We start from the raw sequence: 21,253 nt of genomic DNA, 5'->3' as shown, positions 1-21,253 counted from the left end.
ATACATACATACACAAATGCACGTATATATTTATATGTATGTGTATGTAAAGTCTGCAATAATGCTGGTAGAATATCCTGCATGAGAAAAAACTTTTCTCTTTCACATGTTATAGAGATAAGTGTTGGAGCACAGGTGGCACACCATTAATAATACGGTGTCCAGGCCCGGAGTACAATGATAAACTGCTCTTTTGGGACCCGGAGGCACAAAACCAGCTCAGCAGGATTTCTGCCAATCAATAGTAATCTTCTGTACTGAATTCTCATAAAAATTAAGACAGTCCCTTTAACACAAGCCTGATATAACCTCATCGCGAAACATCTATTACACTCATTTTACACGAAGCTCAGGGACAAATTTGTACCAATTGTAACAGCAAATTTTAACGAATGTCAGTTTATGAAGGAAAAATCAGTCCAGTAATTAGACGTATTCCCCCGCGACCCACACAGATGAAGATATGTATCTGGGATGGAGTTATACTCTTCTCCAGGGACTATAAAGCAATACTAGTCTCTGCTAGGTAAATAGGTCAATGGTTAAAAAATACTGGAACATAAAATTCTTAAAGAGGACCTGTCACCTCTCCTGACAAGTCTACTTTAGTAAATACTTGTATTCCCCATGAAATAACAATTTTGGAATATATTTTCGTAGAACTCTGCATTGTGCCGTCCCGCTGTTATTCCTCCTAGAAATGTATGAATAAATAAACAGGGTGTTACCATTCCCCTTGTCAAAGAGGCGTGTCCTTAAACAGTTTCACTCTGTCAGCACTGATTGGACATGGTCCTTCTGTGTATGAACACACCCCCAACTGGTAACACCCAGTTTCAATTTATTCATAAAATTTTAGGAGGCCTAACAGGGGAATGGCACAATGTAGAGTTCTAAGAAAAGATGCTCCAGAATTTTAATTTTTATGGGGAATACAATTATTTACTAAAACAGACATGTCAGGAGAGCGGACAGGTCCTCCTTAACCCGTTAGTGACCGCCAATACGCCTTTTAACGGCGGCCACTAACGGGCTTTATTCTGATGCATATGCCTTTTTACGGCGCTGCATCAGGATGAGTAAACAGAGCAGGGAGCTGTCAAATCTCCCTGCTCTCAGCTGCCAGAGGCAGCTGAGGGCTGGGAGCGTCCCTGCTCTGCCGTGTGAGATCGATATAAGTATCGATCTCACATGTTTAACCCCTCAGATGCGGTGCGCAATAGCGAGCACCGCATCTGAGTGGTTTTGGAGAGAGGGACGGAGCTCCCTCTCTCTCCCACTGACACCCGGCGATAAGATCGCCGAGTGTCTGTGTCTCGATTGGCAGCCGGGGGCCTAATAAAGGCGCCCAGGTCTGCCTGTCATGAATGCCTGCTAGATCATGCCTCTGGCATGACCTAGCAGATGCCTGCCCGTTTTAAACGGACAGGCATAATACACTGCAATACAGAAGTATTGCAGTGTATTATAAATGCGATCGGAGAATCGCATATTATAGTCCCCTAATGGGACTAGTAAAAAAGTAAAAAAAAAGTTTAATAAAGTTAATTTTAAAAAAAATGTGAAAAAAATAAAAAACCCACCTTTTCCCCTTACAAACTCCTTTACTATTAAAAAACCAAAATAAATTAAAAAAAGTTACGCATATTTGGTATCGCTGCGTCCGTAACGACCCCGACTATAAATCTATTACATTATTTAACCCACACGGTGAACGCCGTAAAAAATTTAATAAAAAACTATGGAAAAATTGCTGTTTTCTGTGAATCCTGACTTAAAAAAATGTTATAAAAAGTGATCAAAAAGTCGCATCTACTCCAAAATGGTACCAATAAAAATGACAAGTCTTCCCGCAAAAAAAAAGCCCTCATACAACTGCATCGGCGGAACAATAAAAACGTTACGGCTCTTCAAATATGGAGACACAAAAACAAGTCATTTTGAAAAAAAAGCGTTTTTACTGTGTAAAAGTAGTAAAACATACAAAAACTATACAAATTTGGTATCGTTGCAATCATAACAACCCGCCGCTGAATAAAGTTATTGTGTTATTTATATCACACGGTAAACGGCGTAGATTTAAGACGCAAAAAAGCGTGGCAAAATTTCAGGTTTTTTTCTATTCCCCCCCAAAAAAAAGTTAATAAAAGTTAAAGAACAAATAATATGTACCTCAAAATGGTGCTATTAAAAAATACAACTTGTCCCGCAAAAAACAAGACCTTATACAGCTATGTCGACGCAAAAATGAAAGAGTTATAGCTCTTGGAATGCGACGATGGAAAAACTAAAAAAAATGGCTTGGTCTAAAATAGGCTGGTCATTAAGGGGTTAAGGCAGTAGATGCATCATATTGCTTTATGTGGTACGTGAACTATTATAACCAGAATGATCCAGAAGACATAAATAGCAATGAAAAGTCGGAGCTCCACCTCAAGTCTACCTTCTAAAATGCTATATAGACACCTCAGATGATAAAATAATTTGGTTTCAGGTGCACAGATTCCTAAAACAAAAAAAAAAATGTCATTGTTTGATAGATCAGACTAAACCTTTTTGTCTTTGCTTGGCGATTCCCCCAGTTAGAACAATGGTCTCCAACTTGTGGGTCTCCAGCTGTTATCAGGGCATGCTGGGGGTGATAGTTTTGCAGCAGCTGGAGAGACAGGTTGAGAACACGGAATTAGAACAATGGCCGGCATTAGGATAGATGGCGCCCCATATGAAATTAGCTTTTGGTGCCCCACCCCATCATAAAAAATGCCCTATAAAAAAAAGTATAATGTCTCCCACGGTATAATGCCCTACATAGTTCCCCCCCACACACACAGTATAATGCCCCTTTATACAGTATAATATAATACATTATAACCCCTTCAAGGACACCGTATTTTGTCCTCTGATTGTGTCCACACAGTATTATGCCCCCTAAGTGCCACACACAGTATATTGCCCCATGTAGTACCCTTACACAGTATAATGTCCGGTTAGTGGCCCCCACACAGTAGAATGACCCGCTCCCCTGGCTGCCACACACCACTTGAAAAATAAAAATTCCTCAGGAGCACCCCTACCAAATATTGTTTTGAGAAAGACAGAAAACGGCTAAAAACAAGCACTACACTCGTAGGGTATGATCACATCGTTTTTTTGTAAGGCAAAAAAAATCTGACTTAAAATTCCTTCAGGAATTTTGAATTGACAGCGTTGTCTGACTTTTTTTTTTTTTTTTAAGCCGTTGAAGCTAATACAAAAAAGACAAGCAAAAAAGAACCAAAACGGTCACCGCAGGTATTTTCTGCCTCCTATTAAGTTTAATTGGAGCTCAGAGGTGGAAACCACTTGAAGACTATCAGCCCACCACTCACAGATTCCCCTTGTAGGTAGTGCCACACAGCCCCCTTGTAGGTCGTGCCACACAGCCCCCTTGTAGGTCGTGCCACACAGCCCCCTTGTAGGTCGCGCCACACAGCCCCCTTGTAGGTCGCGCCACACAGCCCCCTTGTAGGTCGCGCCACACAGCCCCCTAGTAGGTCGTGCCACACAGCATCCTGTAGGTAGTGCCACACAGCCCCCTGGTAGGTAGTAACAGCGCCCCCGTGTAGGTAGTGACACACAGCCCACAGCCCCATGGTAGATTGCATCCCCCCCTTCAAATAGATAGCGCCACTGTAGCTCCCTGAAGGAGCGGAATCCCCCTGTGGCCGGGGATTCCTCTCCTGGACGGAGCGCTTGATGTCTCTGTCCATATATCGACAGTGACATCAGGGGCAACTCCTGAAGTGGAATCCCCGTCCACAGCGTTGCCGACGCTGTGACTGGGGATTCCACGCCAGGAGAAGCCCCTGTCGTCTGTGTGCATTTATGGACACTGACGTTACTGGCTTCTCCTGGAACAGAATCCCCGGTCACAGCGTCGGTAACTCTGTGGATGGGGATTCCGCTTCAGGAGTTGCCCCTGATGTCTCTGTCCATATATGCGCAGAACGATCAAGCGCTCCATCCAGGAGCTACAGTGGCGCTAGTAGATAGAGTAGGGAGATGCCTCCCTGCTCTGATATAGTGGCGTCACTACCGCTGTAGCGACGCCACTGAGTGAAGAAGCCCCCGGGCGGAAAGGCAGCTGCTGAGTCACCGGGCCAGGGCTTCTTCTGAAACAAGCAGGAGAAGGGAGCCAGAACAGCGCCCCCTTCCACCTGTTGGAGTAATGCGCCTTATGTAATGGCACAGTTCGCACACCGTAAGGCCGCCCTGGATAGAACATAGCTAGAAGTTCCAACTACCCTAAGGCCCCCACCACCCCAACCAAGGGAAGACTACTCTAAACTTCCTTCTTGGAAGGTCATCTTTTAACTTATTCCATGGCAACTGCTGATATATTATATTGGAATTTAAATTTGGCCACCCATGTCCTATGTGTTCACTGCATGGCACTATGTGGGCACTATATAGCAGTATTATTAAGCCGTTATACAGTGTTACGTAGGCATTGTGTTGAAATATTTTTTTAATGCATAGTGGTATTACTTCGTCAAAGTGCTATCAACTGGAAACTATTGTGGTATTACTACTCTCATTTTCCCAGTTTAAGAAAACGATAAGGCGCATAAGCCTCCACCGTTCTAGATCTGACACCCATCTCAAAAGAGCGGCACGGATTTCACTGAAGCTTTATTGTGAACTCCACATTGCATTGCAGCTCTGTCACTAGATGACTCCACGGAGCTCCACATTGTTTACTCCATATGAAAATTCTAAATATACTTGGGTGCAATTCCCCTTTAAGTTGTATGATGTTCACAACTAGGGCATATGTGTAATTTAATAATTGGGCTCAGTCCCCTCTTCCCCTCTCGGTTCATCACGTAAATATTCTGGTTTGATGCAACATTTTTTCAGATGCTCATATATTAGGAACGCATATTGAGGGGATTAGGTGGCAATGTGGGGGTCTTTTCGGTTTGCCACTTATCAGGGTGGCTACCCCCAGAGATTCTGTTTAGCATGTTTATGCTATTTTAAATGCTTTTAAGTATTCATGTGGTGTATGTATTTTATGTCTATCACAAAATATATATTTTTATTTAGTTCTACGGTATTTTTCTTGCCCTACATACATACCCGTTTACGTTTCGTGTTTCATACTGTAATTTAATACTGGACACGTCTGGAATGGAGCATTGCAATTAGCTTGTCTGCTTGCTACATACTTTTAGCTATAATTGAGTACTACCTGCCATGCAGCCAGCAGTATTCTCTATAGGTCAGGTCGGAAATAGCTGACCCGACATCGCTATTCACAACCAAGGTGTTACAAAACGCAGCTGAACTATTTCTTTACATAACTGGAGTCTACTCCAGCGGACAATACTCATTCCTATAGGTATAATGCACTTACATCAATTCTTATGCTGCTGGATAAAATGGCGCAAACAAGAGAACTAGTTGGAAATAACGAAAGGGACTGCTGATCACTGCAGTCAAAGGGCACTGTACCAATGTGTCGGAACGTCTGCTGGTGCGGGAATTAGCAATTGCCTGGAATAGTAGGCGACTACGACTCTATAGATCATTACTCCTCCGGCCTGAAGAAGTTGTAAAAATCACAAAAGTGATTGTATGATGTTATAAATGGGGGGGGGGGGGGGGGGGAGGGGTTTAAAAGGACCAGACACCTTTCTGTATTTGTCTGTTTTAGTAAATACTTGTATCGACCATGAAATAATTATTGAACGTATTTTCTTAGATTTCCACGTTGTGCCATTCCTGTTATTCCCCCTAGAAATTTATGAATAAACGGACAACTGGGTGTTACCGGTGTGTGTGTGTGGGGGGGGGGGGGTGTCCTTACACTGACAATGTCCAATCAGTGCTGATAGAGACAATTTATGGACGCACCCCTTTGACAAGTGGAATGGTGACACCCAGTTATCAATTTATTCATACATTTCTAGATGGAATAACAGAGGAACGGCACAACGTAGACATCAAAGAAGATATGTTCCGGAATTGTTATTTCATGGCGAATACAAGTATTTAGTAAAACAGACAGGTCAGGAGAGGTGACCGGTCCTCTTTAAGCTGCTGACACGATTAATGGAAGGACACTGCTGAGACTAAATGGGGGCACTCTAACGGCTGCAATAAAGGGGCACTATAATAGTGGTATAAAATAGACACTAATGGTACTATAAACGGGGCACTTTCATAGTGCTATAAATGGGGCACTTCAATGATGACAGTCTAACGGTCACTGTGGGGGTGTGACTAGTATTTATGGGAGGAGCTAATGTAGGAAAGATTATTGTAATGCGCATGACCTATCCACAGTGATCGATCGCAGCCTCACTCCAGAGTTTGTATGAAGCAGCAGTGAGCATGCTCGACCGCAGCTCCTTACCAACTCATCCTCTCCGCGATCATACAGGTTAGGTGGATCGGGGAATGCGAGACCTCTGCACAAAAGTTTGTGGTGGTCCAAGCGATCGTTTATTTATGACTTGTCATCTGCCCCTTGGTGCTAGTGGGGGAGCACGACAGGTCTCCCTGCCTTGGCCAGGATATTTAGGTGCAGGGCTTAGTATAGGAAAGCCGGACTACAACTTTGCATCACTGTTTGGGCAGGATTTCACAATTTGGCCAATAATATATGAATTTTTAGAAAGCACACATCCGGGGGAAAAAAATTGTGTGTGCTATTTAGAAAAATATACAAAATCACTAATTTTATGTAAGTTAAATAATGTTCAGCCTAAAGTAAAGCTCCACCTTTAATAAACATTGGCTATATAGTCAGGTGATTAAAAAAGCAGCGTCTCTTCATTACTGCTTTTGTAAATTGTCATTTGTTTTGTTTTTTTATTGGTTTTCATTCTGTGTAATGTAGAAAAAATAAATTCTGCCTGGAAACCATCAATTAGCTGCTGTTGATGGATCTGTTACTCGTATGTGTTTCTGTTAAGTGCTTCAAAGTCCTGCTGTGATTGGTCAGTGACTGATCGGAATATTAATGTCGGCCATATCTGCTCATTCGTACAAAGAATATTCAATGTAGTTACTAGGTCATGGTTTCCGAACCATAGTTCCCTGGAATCCTGGGGTTCCTCGGAAACCGGACAGGGCTTCCTCAAAACACATCAGCAAGACCTTACACTTTTACAGTAGAAATTGCATACTGAATTTCACTTTACTAGATATTCATAGGTTTTGACAATAGTCAGCAGTAGATTCCCTGCTTGTTGATGGTTTCCAGACAGCATCAGTTTTTCTACATTACACAAAAAGGTAAACACAAATAAAAAATGAATGAAAAAAAAAGCACAAACAGGTAATGAACATATATAAAAAAAATATACACTGTTGTACACAAGTGAGGCTGCTATGGGACAACCATCCCCCCGATTCTAGGCATTCAGGGTCTGTGCCCAGGATTGAGGGCTGCCTACCACCAAACACTACTCTTCTTACACCATTAGTCTTCAATTGTGTGTCTAGATCAGTATGCGGGTCAGTGTCTTGACAAACTCCTGCCTACGACAATTAAACATAAGCAAGAACACAGAACGTTCATGGGATTAGAAGTTTTTCCAGACTTCGTCTTTGCATCAATACTATAGATACTCTTTCCTGGCTGATAACAGGGAACAACAGATGCCATTCAACTGTCCCTTTAAAAAAAATAATTTAAATGACACGTGAAATAAAAGTCTACCGCACCTTCCTGAATGAAAATACTGCATCAGTATTATACGATCTCATGTGTGATTAGCCTGTTTAAATATTAAAAGGCGCCTGGCAATCTTCCCTTTAAATGTTTGGTCACAGTAGGAAATCTGCATCTATTACACGTCTTTGAACTGGACACATGGTTTAATCAGGTGGGCTCTACCAGCTGCTTACCAGCTGCCGAGACGGTGACTTAAGGACACATGTCATATGTTTCGCCTGCTGACATTACAACGTCAGTGACTGATAACATAACACGAGACGGCGTGTATAAATCAGGAGCGTGTTCCCATTAGTAAGTTATACAGGGGCCTATACCTATTGCATGGGATGGTGGCTGCACATTCTCCATACACTCCACAAACTTTTACTCCTGTATACAGAACTGACACCAGGTTTCTGCAGGGTGATAGCAAACACAGAAAATAATAAAAAATGAGAACATGAAAAAATAAAAAAAAGCAAAAACTTACAGATTATGAAAGCCCGGTCTCCTTGCAGTGCTCCGTCAACAAGTCTTGTATATTTTTGCACCACCCTTGTGGCTTGTGGAGGCTTCTATGTGAGCGGTGTGTATGAGGAGAAGGCGTGCCTTGCAATCTCCACACGGATATGAGGAACGCACCTCAGGCAAATCTTTCTTGTGACTCAACCACATTACAACCAAATACATACTCTGCTGTGAGTCAAAGCCTACGCACTGACTTTATATCCTCGATCGGGTACAGCGCACCATTATCACAAAGGTTGCTCCATGCAAGAACAGATCTTAATAGATGAAATCATAAACAGCAAAACCATTACAATCCCCACTAATAGACATATGGGAATGTGCCCACACAAGTGTGGATATAAAAATATCTCTATGCTACAACATCTTGGAAAAATAACACATATTATACAGAAAATAACACCGCAAAATAAATTACAACACCAAACAGGCATAAAATGGTAACAACAACACTTTTCCATTTCTAAACGTTTAAAAAATGGACATATATATATTTTTATTATGATTAGAACTATTAAATAATAAACAACATTATATATATTTTCTTATTATGATTATTACTACTACTAATAATAAATAATATTATTATTATATATTTTATTATAATTTTTTTTAATTTTTTTTCTGGAAGTGGGAAAATAATCCTGCTTTAAATAAGAATTTTATTAAAATAAAAAGGGAAATATAGATTGAAATTTAAATTCTGAAGTACAATAAAAAATAGGCTAATTTTTTTTAAATCACTATATATATATATATATATACACACACACACATATATATATATATATATATACACACACACATATATATATACACACACAGACATATATACACACACAGACACATATACACACACACATATATATATATATATACACACACACACACATATATATATATATATATATATATATATATATACACACACACACACACACACACACACACATATATATATATATATACATACATATATGCACAATTTCTGCAAGTAACCACTAACAATAAAAAATAAATATTAAAATAGGTCTTAGAAATGTGATGATGAATTGTTAAAATAATCTCCGATTCTTCATTATGTTATAGACTACTAAGTGGTGTACCGGGTTACCGGCCAGACATCAAACGATGGACCACACTGTGCAAAATTAACGAATATACCATTTAATATTATTGTGTTAAAATAGTACATTGAGGTTGGACATGTAGAAAAAATAAAAATGAAATACAAAAAATAAATAATCTGGAGCCACTGGCCAGATTACACACAGTTTTTATGCACATTTTAGGGAATCAAAGAATAAAACCCATCATCTGATCGGGTTCCAGTATAGAAAATATTTTTTTATTTTATAGAATTGTACATCATCTATGGTATATAATCAGATAGTAGAGAATAATAGGATTACAAAAAAACCAAAAACACATTAGTATAACAATTTAAAAAATATATATATATAAAAAAAAAAAATTAAGATTGCCCTGCACAGTATTATTGATTACCTTTAAGCTTATCTTGAAAATGACATTTAGATGTCACAAACTGGCAGCAAAAAAACTAAACTATTACAATATAGAGAAATAAGCTGACACATGCAAGGTGATCAACTTAAAAAATGTTCTTCAAAGAAAACCATGTTAGGCATTTAGAATCTATCTCCATATATCGGGTAGAAAAGTTCTGCTATTTAGCCTTCAGGGAAATGAAAAAAGAAATGCCTTAGGTGTAAAGTTGAAGAACAGGTCGGATAGGAATCCTCAAAATCCACCACAGAAGGGCGTGGGCACCTCTAGACTACATTGTAGAATTTCATGTTACAATATAATTCCTAGTTTAGGATGGGAACCTCACTTGCCAGAAGAATGATAGAAAATAAAGAAACACCTTCTCTAATAAAGTCACAGGGGTTTTTTCACAGCTGTTTTTGAAAGTTTTTGAGAAAAAAATCAAAAAATAAACGACTTGTACTCCAGCAATTCCACATGGTGTCATAAACCAGCGGACGTCTAGAAGAACTTTTAAGCATGTGTAAAACGGCATTTCAATGCCGTTATTTATATCAGTATGCAATGAGCATCCCTGTATGTGGGGGTGTACAAAGAAATCATAGGGCCCCATTAGAGAAGTTCACCCCTACTGAGAGCTCTGAGAAATTAACTTTGGCTAGGGACTAAAGTATAAGGGGTGCAAAAGGTGTGGTTCCACCCAGACCCCAAAAGGGCCTTCCCACCACAAGAGGAGACCCGTACTATAAAATATTGGGCCCTGTAACAGATTCTGCATTGGACCTTTAATGTCCACCCTTCTGTTTTAGGTCTAAAATTCTGCACTGATTAATTTAATAATATCTGTATAGGGGAGATTTATTTATTTTTTTACTTGATAAATTATATTATTTTGGCTGCTCTAAGCCACCACTAGGGGGACCTACCTTTATACTAGGTGTATAAATCCATATGGAGCTCAATAACAGCTGTATGAACCTGTATATAGTGAGCTCCACCTAGTGGTAGTTCAAAGTCAGGCCCCTTTTACCATTGGCCCCATAGCAGTTGTGTGCCCTGGCTCAATAGCTTCTGTGTGTACATGCAACGGACACATTTGGATCAGCACAGTCCATCAGAAATGACAATTTTAAAATGTGTGCAAGTACTGCCAAGATAAACTTTATATATTGTCATTATATATGCCTGAACCCTGGACAATAGTCCTGCTGCCCATTTTTTATGTAGCTACATCCAAAAAATTATCTGGCTGTCTATCGCCACCTCTTGGTCATATGTTGTAATTGCAATATTACAAATTTAGCAGGCGCCTAAGCAAGAAAGGGGACTTACAGAAAGATTGTCTCTTGTTTTGGCGTTTATGACGTGACGTTACCTGGTGGTCCATTCATTTTAATGAGTGGGTGTACTTGTACTACACCTGCAGCGGCCGCCTACAGTTCTACAGTTTCCCCAAACATTGTCAGCTAATTGGCAGGGGATATCAGGAGGCGAACGTAAAGCTATCAGCTAGTTGGGGTGCCTTACTTTGGAGAAGGTATTGTAAAGTTGGGACAACCCCTTTAAGGAGGTCTTACTACTAAATTTATCAAAATTGCGCAAGTTACATTATACACTTTGCATATACTAGACACACAAGCTGTACGTGCAAAATCAGTAATTTGCGCCCAGAAATGGTACTAGTCCATAATAAGAATTTTTATAGTATAACAAGAGGAAAAAATGGCGTGCTTCCATAATATGGGCATTAATATTGTGCGTCATTTTTGCCATATTTATAAAGCCAGATTTCTAAAAAAATATATATATATGTTTATAAATGTAGAATGGCAAAGATCTCAATGAAACGCATTTGATTCCCCATTCTTGGGAAAGTTTTAAACCCCACCCCTAATCACTCCAGAAACTCCCAGAAATGCCTACTTTTGGGATATTTGCATAAACCCCACCCCTTTGAGTTCAGTTTGTAAATTTCTGATCAATGGCAAGGGGTTTTACGGCATTCTAGAGGGCCAAGGGCATAAATATCCCAGAGGCAGCTGCTATGGGACCCATAGTATAGTGGGGCTCAGCTCAGTTTTTTCTATATGCTATGTTGATCTTCACAGAGTTCCTCCATAACTGTAGTCGAAATGGACAGAGGGAAATTCTGTAATTCTCTTCTACAAGGACACGGTGCAGCTGGGCAGCAAGAGTCATGTCCTTTCATCCCAGGATGGCAAACGACCCCCCCCCCCCCATGTGCTTTTTGCTATGGTGCCCTCTTTGCTGTATGTAGGTTACAGTACCTTTATTTTACACGTCAGAATTTTAGGTGGATTTTACCTTTAATCTGGAAATAGAACTTTACAAATTTCAAGACAGACATCCACACGTTGCTGCCAGTCCTTTTAATCTTCAATTGACTGAGCTCGGTGTTGCCTCGTCCCTCGATAAAGTCGTACATTCCACGTAAAATGTCCCTGCTGCAGTTATTGACATGCCACTTTAGAACTTTTATATATTTTAAAGCATCGGCAATACAGTATATTTTTCTGAAATAGATTTATAACATATGTTGTCAAGACAGGGAGAAGAGATTTGACCTTGTCGTGCTTGAGGCAAATAGAAACAGTAATGTGCAGCTTAGTAACGTCGAAAAGCACTTGCTGAATAAAATAATTCAAGTTTAATTTAAAAAAGTTCTAAGAACTGACCTTGTGAATCTGGTTTACACATAGCCAAAATACTAGAGATGGGAAAAACGGACAGCTATATGCTGCACGCTACATGACAACCGCCACAGTGTTCAAGGGCACACGCAGGGGGGGGGGGGTTTCCAGTTGCCAGCAAACCCCACTGTAACCAGGGGCAGATTAAGATTTATTAGATTTAAGCTCTTGGAGCTCCAGATCCAGGCCCCACTATCCCCCTAGCACTATCTACAGGAGGCACTGTGTGTGGCAACTATCTACAGGGGGCACTGTGCGTGGCAACTATCTACAGGGGGCACTGTGCGTGGCAACTATCTACATGGGGCACTGTGCGTGGCAACTATCTACAGGGGGCACTGTGCGTGGCACTAGCTACAGGGGGCACTAGCTACAGGGGACACTGTGTGGCACCAGCTACAGGGGGCACTGTGTGGCACCAGCTACAGGGGGCACTGTGTGTGGCACCAGCTACAGGGGGCACTGTGTGGCACCAGCTACAGGGGGCACTGTGTGTGGCACCAGCTACAGGGGGCAGTGTGTGGCACCAGCTACAGGGGGCAGTGTGTGGCACCAGCTACAGGGGGCAGTGTGTGGCACCAGCTACAGGGGGCAGTGTGTGGCACCAGCTACAGGGGGCACTGTGTGGCACCAGCTACAGGGGGCACTGTGTGTGGCACCAGCTACAGGGGGCACTGTGTGTGGCACCAGCTACAGGGGGCACTGTGTGTGGCACCAGCTACAGGGTGCACTGTGTGTGGCACCATCTACAGGGTTTTTTTACGCTATGAGTAGGGGTCAGCATCACATATCCACTAGCCAGTCCCTTTATATTAGAGCCTGTAATATAAAGGGCTAGGCTGGTGGATATGTGCAAACCACTATATGTAGCATAAAACCCAGAGGGTAGTGAAAGCGTGGTGAAAATAACTTGGCTTAAAAACTGTGCATTTGGAAATCCCCCTTTAAAAATCCCGCATTTGAAAGCTGGTGCTCTTTATAATGGGAGCCAGCTCTGTTCTGAGAGCGCTGTGGCTGGCTCCGTTTATGAGAGAGATGTCTGGCTCATGTATAGGGCCACTGTGCGTAGTTTTGTTATAGGGGCACTGTGACTAACTCTGTTGTGGGAACACTGTGGCCAGTTCTGTTATGGGAGCCTTGCAGATGGCTCCATTGTAGGGGAACGTGTTTGCTCTGGTACAGGGGTACTGTGAATAGGCTATGCTAACACCAGGAATTTGATTTTCAAAGCGTGTTTGATTTACAGGGATGTTCACATGGAGGCTGAAAAACAAACAAACCTGGATCTGGAGTAATTCAGAGAAAAGACACGCATGAGTACGTGTGTTTTTGATGAATTTTTTTCACGTGTTTTACACTTTCTATTGAATTTAATGGGAGACACGACACAAAACGCGCCAAATATTGACACGTGTAATTTAATTAAACACATGACAGAAAACGCGCCTTATGCACTAACGGCACGTTTTCCTATTAAAGTCAATAGGAAGCGTTAGAAAGGCTTCTTTACACTTATTATGGCTCAGAAAACATACCGAAATATGAATAGAAAAAGGCCATGTGAACAGGGCCTAACAAGCGATTTTAAAGCGTTTTGAAAGTGTCAAATGGAACTGGAAAAATCAGCTTGTAAAACACTTAAAAAAAGTGACCTGTTACTTCTTTTTTACGAAGCGTATATATTTTCACAAGGCGTTTTTAATTTAGCATTGCACATAATCCTCCTTGCATGAACCGCACAGCGTATTTCCTATTGAAATGCTTGAGAAGCTGTTTGCAGAAGTATTACAATTATATTTTGGGCGCCGGAAGCTATGCAGGGATCGGAGGCAGCCGGAACAGCTGATCGGTACGGGGTCCAGGTGTCAGACCTCCACCGACCATATACTGATGACCTATCCTATGGATAGGTCATCAGTATAAAAAACAGCCCCCAACCTGGACAACTTCTTAAGAGGCATATGGACATTTCTTGGTTACACCATTTTCATTCATAGGTAACCTTCCATTGTATCTGTCAACCTATGTGATTTTTAAAGAGGACCTGCTCTTTATTTTGTAACTTAAAGGGAAAGTCTACCAACAAGAACGATCTTTCTTTCTTTAAAGAGGCTGTCACCAGATTTTGCAGCCCCTATCTCCTATTGCAGCAGATCGGCGCTGCAATGTAGATTACAGAAACGTTTTTATTTTTAAAAAACGAGCATTTTTGGCCAAGTTATGACCATTTTTGTAGTTATGCAAATGAGGCTTGCAAAAGTCCAAGTGGGCGTGTATTATGTGCGTACATCGGGGCGTTTTTACTACTTTTACTAGCTGGGCGTTCTGATGAGAAGTATCATCCACTTCTCTTCAGAACGCCCAGCTTCTGGCAGTGCAGACACAGCCGTGTTCTCGAGAGATCACGCTGTGACGTCACTCACTTCCTGCCCCAGGTCCTGCATCGTGTCGGACGAGCGAGGACACATCGGCACCAGAGGCTACAGTTGATTCTGCAGCAGCATCGGCGTTTGCAGGTAAGTCGATGTAGCTACTTACCTGCAAACGCCGATGCTGCTGCAGAATCATCTGTAGCCTCTGGTGCCGATGTGTCCTCGCTCGTCTGACACGATGCAGGACCTGTGAGTGACGTCACAGCATGATCTCTCGAGAGCACGCTGTGTGTCTGCACTGCCAGAAGCTGGGCGTTCTGAAGAGAAGTGGGTGATACTTCTCGTCAGAACGCCCAGCTAGTAAAAGTAGTAAAAACGCCCCGATGTACGCACATAATACACGCCCACTTGGACTTTTACTTTAAACACGCCCACTTGGACTTTTAAACACGCCCAGTTGTACTTTTGCAAGCCTCATTTGCATAAATACAAAAATGGTCATAACTTGGCCAAAAATGCTCGTTTTTTAAAAATAAAAACGTTACTGTAATCTACATTGCAGCGCCGATCTGCTGCAATAGCAGATAGGGGTTGCAAAATCTGGTGACAGAGCCTCTTTAACTTAAATATCTCCTACTCAAATTAATATAACCTACTACCAAATTATAGCCTATGACAAAAGATGACAAGCGCCCCCCGCATGAATAAACCGAACTGATACCCATGTTCCCACAGCGTGGATACGCTGCATAAAAGCACACATTATATCCGCCCTGTAGTTCCGCGGCCCTCTGCCGTCCTGCAACCCGGCCCCCTGGGATGACGTTTCATCCCATGTGACCACTGCAGCCAATCACAGGCCACATGGGATGAAACGTCCGTCCAGGAGGCCGGTTTGGAAGCAGCACAGAATTCCGGGTAAGTAGAAGATTTTTTTCTGAGTTGCGATTTTTGCGCCAGAATAGCAGCTTTCCCACTGCAAAAATCGCAACATCTGCTACTTGTTGCAGGTTTTACCTCCCATCAAATTAAACGGGGAAACCCTGCAACAAAAAAGCAGGGATTACGCAAATACAATTGCCTTGCTGCGGATTAAAAAAAAAACGCAGAAATTTACCAACGGTGCGGTTTTTTTCCGGCTCATTCTTTACGCAGCGTGCGGATGAGATCTGTTCAAATCTCATCCACTCTGCTACTACTGTATTATGCTGCGGATTTTCTGCAACAAAAACCATTACGGAAAATCCGCAGTATTTTATGCTTTGTGTGAACCCGGCCTAAGTGTGTATTATTTGATTGATTCTATTAGCCAAGCAGAATAATGTTTTTTTTTATGCCGACATAGTTAATAGGAGAGTGGACCTATCCCTATACTATGCTGCTCTTATATAGCGCAGCATATTCGGAGGACAGATCTGCCTATTTGTAATATCGACTTTTCCCCCACTATCTAGAACGACAGGTTTAGAATTGACAACTAGACACCGCAATTATGGCTTTAATTGTTGATGGCACCTAAAAATGTTTTGTTAGACGTATAATAATACTGGGTGATACAGAATTCCATTTTCGTAATGTTAGGCTTAAATTTACAAAATGCATTTTTTTTTTTTTACTACGAAAATGTAAAATTTCCAAACTGCAGCCCAAGATAGGAAAACAATCATGTAGCCACAAGCTCATCAGAAACACACAAGTGGTCCCGTAATGCCCAACATTATACATGTGCCCCAAATAATGTGCAGCAGATGAAGGAATTCACTCTCTCCTCTTCTTTGCAACTTAATTTAAAGTGAATGTCCACCCTTAAAAATAAATTTTTTTCTTTCAAATCGGGTCAAACTGATGAGCTGATTAATTTCTAAACATAATGTCATAACAGATGGAGCTACAAATCACCTGAATTGACTGAATTGAAATCGATTTAATAGAGAACATGCTGGCTACCTGCAGCCACCACTAGGGCGAGCTCTGGAGCCAATTGCATACTGTAACACATTGAACTTAATAGCACAATATGGAATAAGCATCCATGCTCCCCCTAGTGGCGGCAGAATATTATCACTGTGCTAAATTTCTTAATATATCTTTAAAGTGGTCGGAGCTTCGTTTTTCTGATACAGATCTCCAAATGCCCTTCATAGACATACTGTAGATAAAATATAACATGTTAGCTACCTGCAACCACCACTAGAGGGAGCTTACTGCATTCTGTATTATCGAGTTCAATGGATTAACAGTATGCAGAAAGCTCCTAGGCTTCCTCTAGTGGCAGCTCCCGCTAACGGTAGTTAGCATGTTATATTTGTAATCTATATCTAATGCAGGGAATTTGGAGCTTTGTATTGGAAAATCTGAGCTCCGACTGCTATTACAATATGTTAAGAAATTAATTAGCACTTAATTTTGAACCTAAAAATTACAATATGTCAAAAGGTGGAGAATCACTTTAAGGAACGGTAAAATGGCGCAGCACGCATACATGTCATTTTTATGTAATTACTGGAATAGCCCTTTAAGCTAAGCAAGCATAATTAATACTGCTCTATTACATGGCTCTGCTAAGTGCTGCGTACATAACATTGTCGTTTATGTACTTTATCATTATTAGTGGGGCCCAAGAAAGCCTGTCACTCCACATTAGTCTAAATAACGGCTGACATGTTATTATCTGCCCAGTCACCCCACTACTCCCAGGGGGGATTAAGGCCATCTACAAAAGGAACTGAACAAATTCAATGCAATTTAACTTTGGGATTTGTTCCCCCATAAATAGGACAGACGAGAGACACATTCCGGAATAATGAGCGTCTATTTTAATTGGAAATTAGGAAACGTCAGTCAGAGGTTTCACAGGCAAGGTTCTTAAGAATATTGTGGATGTTCTGCAGAATCCGGATACTATGAAAATATAATATTGTAACATTGGTTCTAGAAGGCATGTGTAATGTCAGCTACTGTATATGCCGGTGCTATATAAATATCAAATAGTAAAGTATATTACAGTAACATTTGTATAATCTGGCGTCAATGAGACCAAAAACATGCCGGATTATCGGATACTCGGACTATCAGACAGTAATGGAATATAACAATTCCCTGATTGATTCTCTCTGCTCAGTCTTGTGCTAGTGGCCCAGTCAAATCCCACATAATACCACAGTTCTGTGTCCGTTTATCTCACTTTCCGGATTATCGGACACTGGAATTTTCTTTTACATTGATATTCTATGAAACTGACGCACACCCTGTAGTTATACCATACATTAGGAAAACCAAATGGATAGCAATTCCCTGATATGGTATTAACCCCTTAAGGAAGCAGCTATTTTGGGCCTTAAAGGGAGTATTCAAAACAAAGACATGTACGGCATGTCCACAGGGTGTGTGCAGCTACGGATGTAGCCAAGTTTATCTGGACTCTGATATCTTGCTGCAGGGTGATATCACACAACAAAAGCCATTGAAAAGTCATTAAAAAAGTCAAGTTAAAATTTCTTGCCACTGTGTATTTAATGCGTTGTCAAGATAAAAGATGGCTACATCTGTACCTCCATTGATTACTATGGGAGTTAGGGAAACGGCAGAGCACCACCTCTCCATTGATTCTCGTCCTGGATGCAGGAGATACCAGGATGGGATGTGGGACCCGCATCACTGTGTTCCGAAAGCTATAAATTTCTAATTTTTGTGGCGACCATAAGATGGCTGTATTTTTACAGCGTTGACCATGCGGTATACTGAAAATGCTATGATAATCATACTGATTTGGATGAATAAAGTTATGGCGATACCAAGTTTAATGAGTTTATTTAACCCCTTCCCGACATTTGTCGTATGGATACTTCATGGAAAGATAGTGCTTCCCGCATTTTGCCGTATCCATACGACAAATGAAGGACACCAGCTCAGCAGCGGAGTCGGTGCCGCCATCGCGGGATGTCAGTGGTATCTTACAGCTGACATCCGGCTGTAATGGTGGGGAGCGAAATTAGCTTCGATCCCCGCCATTAACCCCTTAAATGCAGCGCTCAAACGCGATCGCTGCATTTAAGGAGTTTGCAGCTCATCGGAACCCCAGCAATTAAATAGCTGGGGTTCCAATGGCTGCAATGGCAACCAGAGGCCTAATACTGGCCTCCCGGTCTGCCTAGCACGGAAGCATTCCAGGACCCGCCATGCGGCGGAGCCTGAAAGGCTTCCGTAGCCGACGGCAAGATGGTGCCGGCTCAGGAGCTGAGCCGGCGTCATCAGCGGTGGATGTCAGCTGTATGTTACAGCTGACATCCACTGGTAACGGCAGGAACCGGAGCGAACGCTGCATCCTAGAGGTTGCTAGCAGATCGCCAGCCCTGCCATGCAATCAGGGCTGCCGATGCTGCTATGGCAACAGGAGACCTAACAATGGCATCCTGCTCTGCCATTACGGAAGCCGATTAGGCCCCGCTGGGAGGTGAAGCCTAATCAGCTTGCTGTCAGTGAATGACTGACAGTTCTAATACATTGCACTACATAGGTAGTGCAATGTATTAGAAAAAAGAAAATCTGACAGTTGGACCTTCAAGTCCCCTAGTGGGACTTAAAAAAAAATTATGAAAAAAAAAAGTTTTTAAACATAATTATGTTTCAAGTAATAAAACACAAATCACCCTTTTTCCCTTATCGGGTCCTTTATTATTGAAAAAATAAATAAACCATACATATTTGTTATCGCCGCGTCCGTAACCGGCTGAACTATAAAAATATTATGTTATTTATTCCTCGCGGTGAACGGCGCAAAAAAATAAAAACTGTAAAAAAACCTATGCCAGAATTAGTTTTTTGGTCACCTTGCCCTAAAAATATTGGAATAAAATGATCAAAAAGTCGCATGTATCCAAAAATGGTACCTATATAAACTATAGCTCATCTCGCAAAAAACAAGCCCTCATACAGCTCCGTCTACAAAAAAATGAAAGCGTTATGTTCTGACAACTTGGCAACAGAAAAAAATACATTTTTACAAAAGTAATTTTAATTGTGCAAAAAGTTGTAAAACATAAAAAAGTGCTATAAATTAGGTATCGCCAGAATCAGACTAACCCACAGAATAAAGTGAACATGTAGTTTAGAACGCATGGTGAACGCAGTATAAATTTTTTTTTTAAAAAACTATGCCAGAATTCCAGTTTTTTGGTCCATTGCCTCCCAAAAAATAGGATAAAAAGTGATCAAAAAGTCACATGTACCACAAAACGGTACCAATAATAAACTACAGCGCGTCCCGCAAAAAAAAACCAGCCCTCATACCACTACGTCTATGAAAAAATAAAATTAGTTATGGCTCCAATAAGTCAGGAAATAAAAAATGCAGTTGTGCCGACCCGAGGGGAACATTTCTTCTGTTTCAAGAGGCGAATTATTAAGGTTCTAAAATTAGAGAACCAGGAAGGGGAGAGCCCAAACATATCCGCTGGAAGTGAGGGTGCCCGTATTATACCAGGACAACACTTCCCAGCAAAATCCCCCAAACTGTAAAGGTGCGGAGTGTGGACCAAAAGGGGGATAAGAAAGGACGCCATTTATCAGTGCGACACTGGCCTGTGCAAAAAGGAGCACAGCGTAACACACATCTATGGATTATTTAATTGTTTTTTTTTAACCCAATTATTATACCATCTGACTATGCCCCTGATATACTCTGCCCAGCTTACATGTGCCCCCACATTATAAAACGGAAACACCAGCAATACTCAAACAAATCTACTGACCACTATTATTCAACTTTTTTATTAATGATATAGAGGATGGGATTAATAGCACTATTTCTATTTTTGCAGATGACACCAAGCTATGTAGGAAGTTCAGTCTATGGAAGATGTTCATGAATTGCAAGCAGATTTAAACAAACTGAGTGTTTGGACGTCCACTTGGCAGATGAAGTTTAATGTAGATAAATGTAAAGTTATGCACCTGGGTACCAACAACCTGCATGCATCATATGTCCTAGGGGGAGCTACACTGGGAGAGTCACTTGTTGAGAAGGATCTGGGTGTACTTGTAAATCATAAACTAAATAACAGCTTGCAGTGTCAATCAGCTGCTTCAAAGGCCAGCAGGATATTGTCGTGTATTAAAAGAGGCATGGACTCGTGGGACAGGGATGTAATATTACCACTTTACAAAGCATTAGTGAAACCTCATCTAGAATATGCAGTTCAGTTCTGGGCTCCAGTTCATAGAAAGGATGCCCTGGAGTTGGAAAAAATACAAAGAGGAGCAACTAAACTAATAAGGGGCATGGAGAATCTAAGTTATGAGGAAAGATTAAAAGAATTAAACCTATTTAGCCTTGAAAAAAGACGACTAAGGGGGGGGGGGACGGGACGGGACATGATTAACTTATATAAATATATGAATGGCGCATACAAAAAATATGGTGAAAT

The 21,253-nt window shown here is 41.3% G+C and overlaps 1 protein-coding gene across 3 annotated transcripts in view; it reads right to left on the bottom strand.

Annotated features, from left to right (window-relative positions):
• Positions 1-21,253, bottom strand: part of RAB27B (RAB27B, member RAS oncogene family) — a 203,845-nt gene that overhangs the window by 49,119 nt on the left and 133,473 nt on the right. Inside the window, exon 1 of one of the 3 annotated variants that reach the window (XM_075841330.1) lies at positions 8,199-8,351. The exons of the other annotated variants lie outside the window; for them this stretch is intronic. The gene's annotated coding sequence lies outside the window, so the exon portion shown is untranslated. Of the gene's footprint in view, positions 1-8,198; positions 8,352-21,253 lie in introns of those variants that run through there. 3 annotated transcript variants of the gene reach the window in all.

This window comes from Rhinoderma darwinii, chromosome 1, assembly GCF_050947455.1.
Source record: "Rhinoderma darwinii isolate aRhiDar2 chromosome 1, aRhiDar2.hap1, whole genome shotgun sequence".
NCBI classification, from domain to species: domain Eukaryota; kingdom Metazoa; phylum Chordata; class Amphibia; order Anura; family Rhinodermatidae; genus Rhinoderma; species Rhinoderma darwinii.
This window is presented reverse-complemented; position numbering and strand designations above follow the sequence as displayed.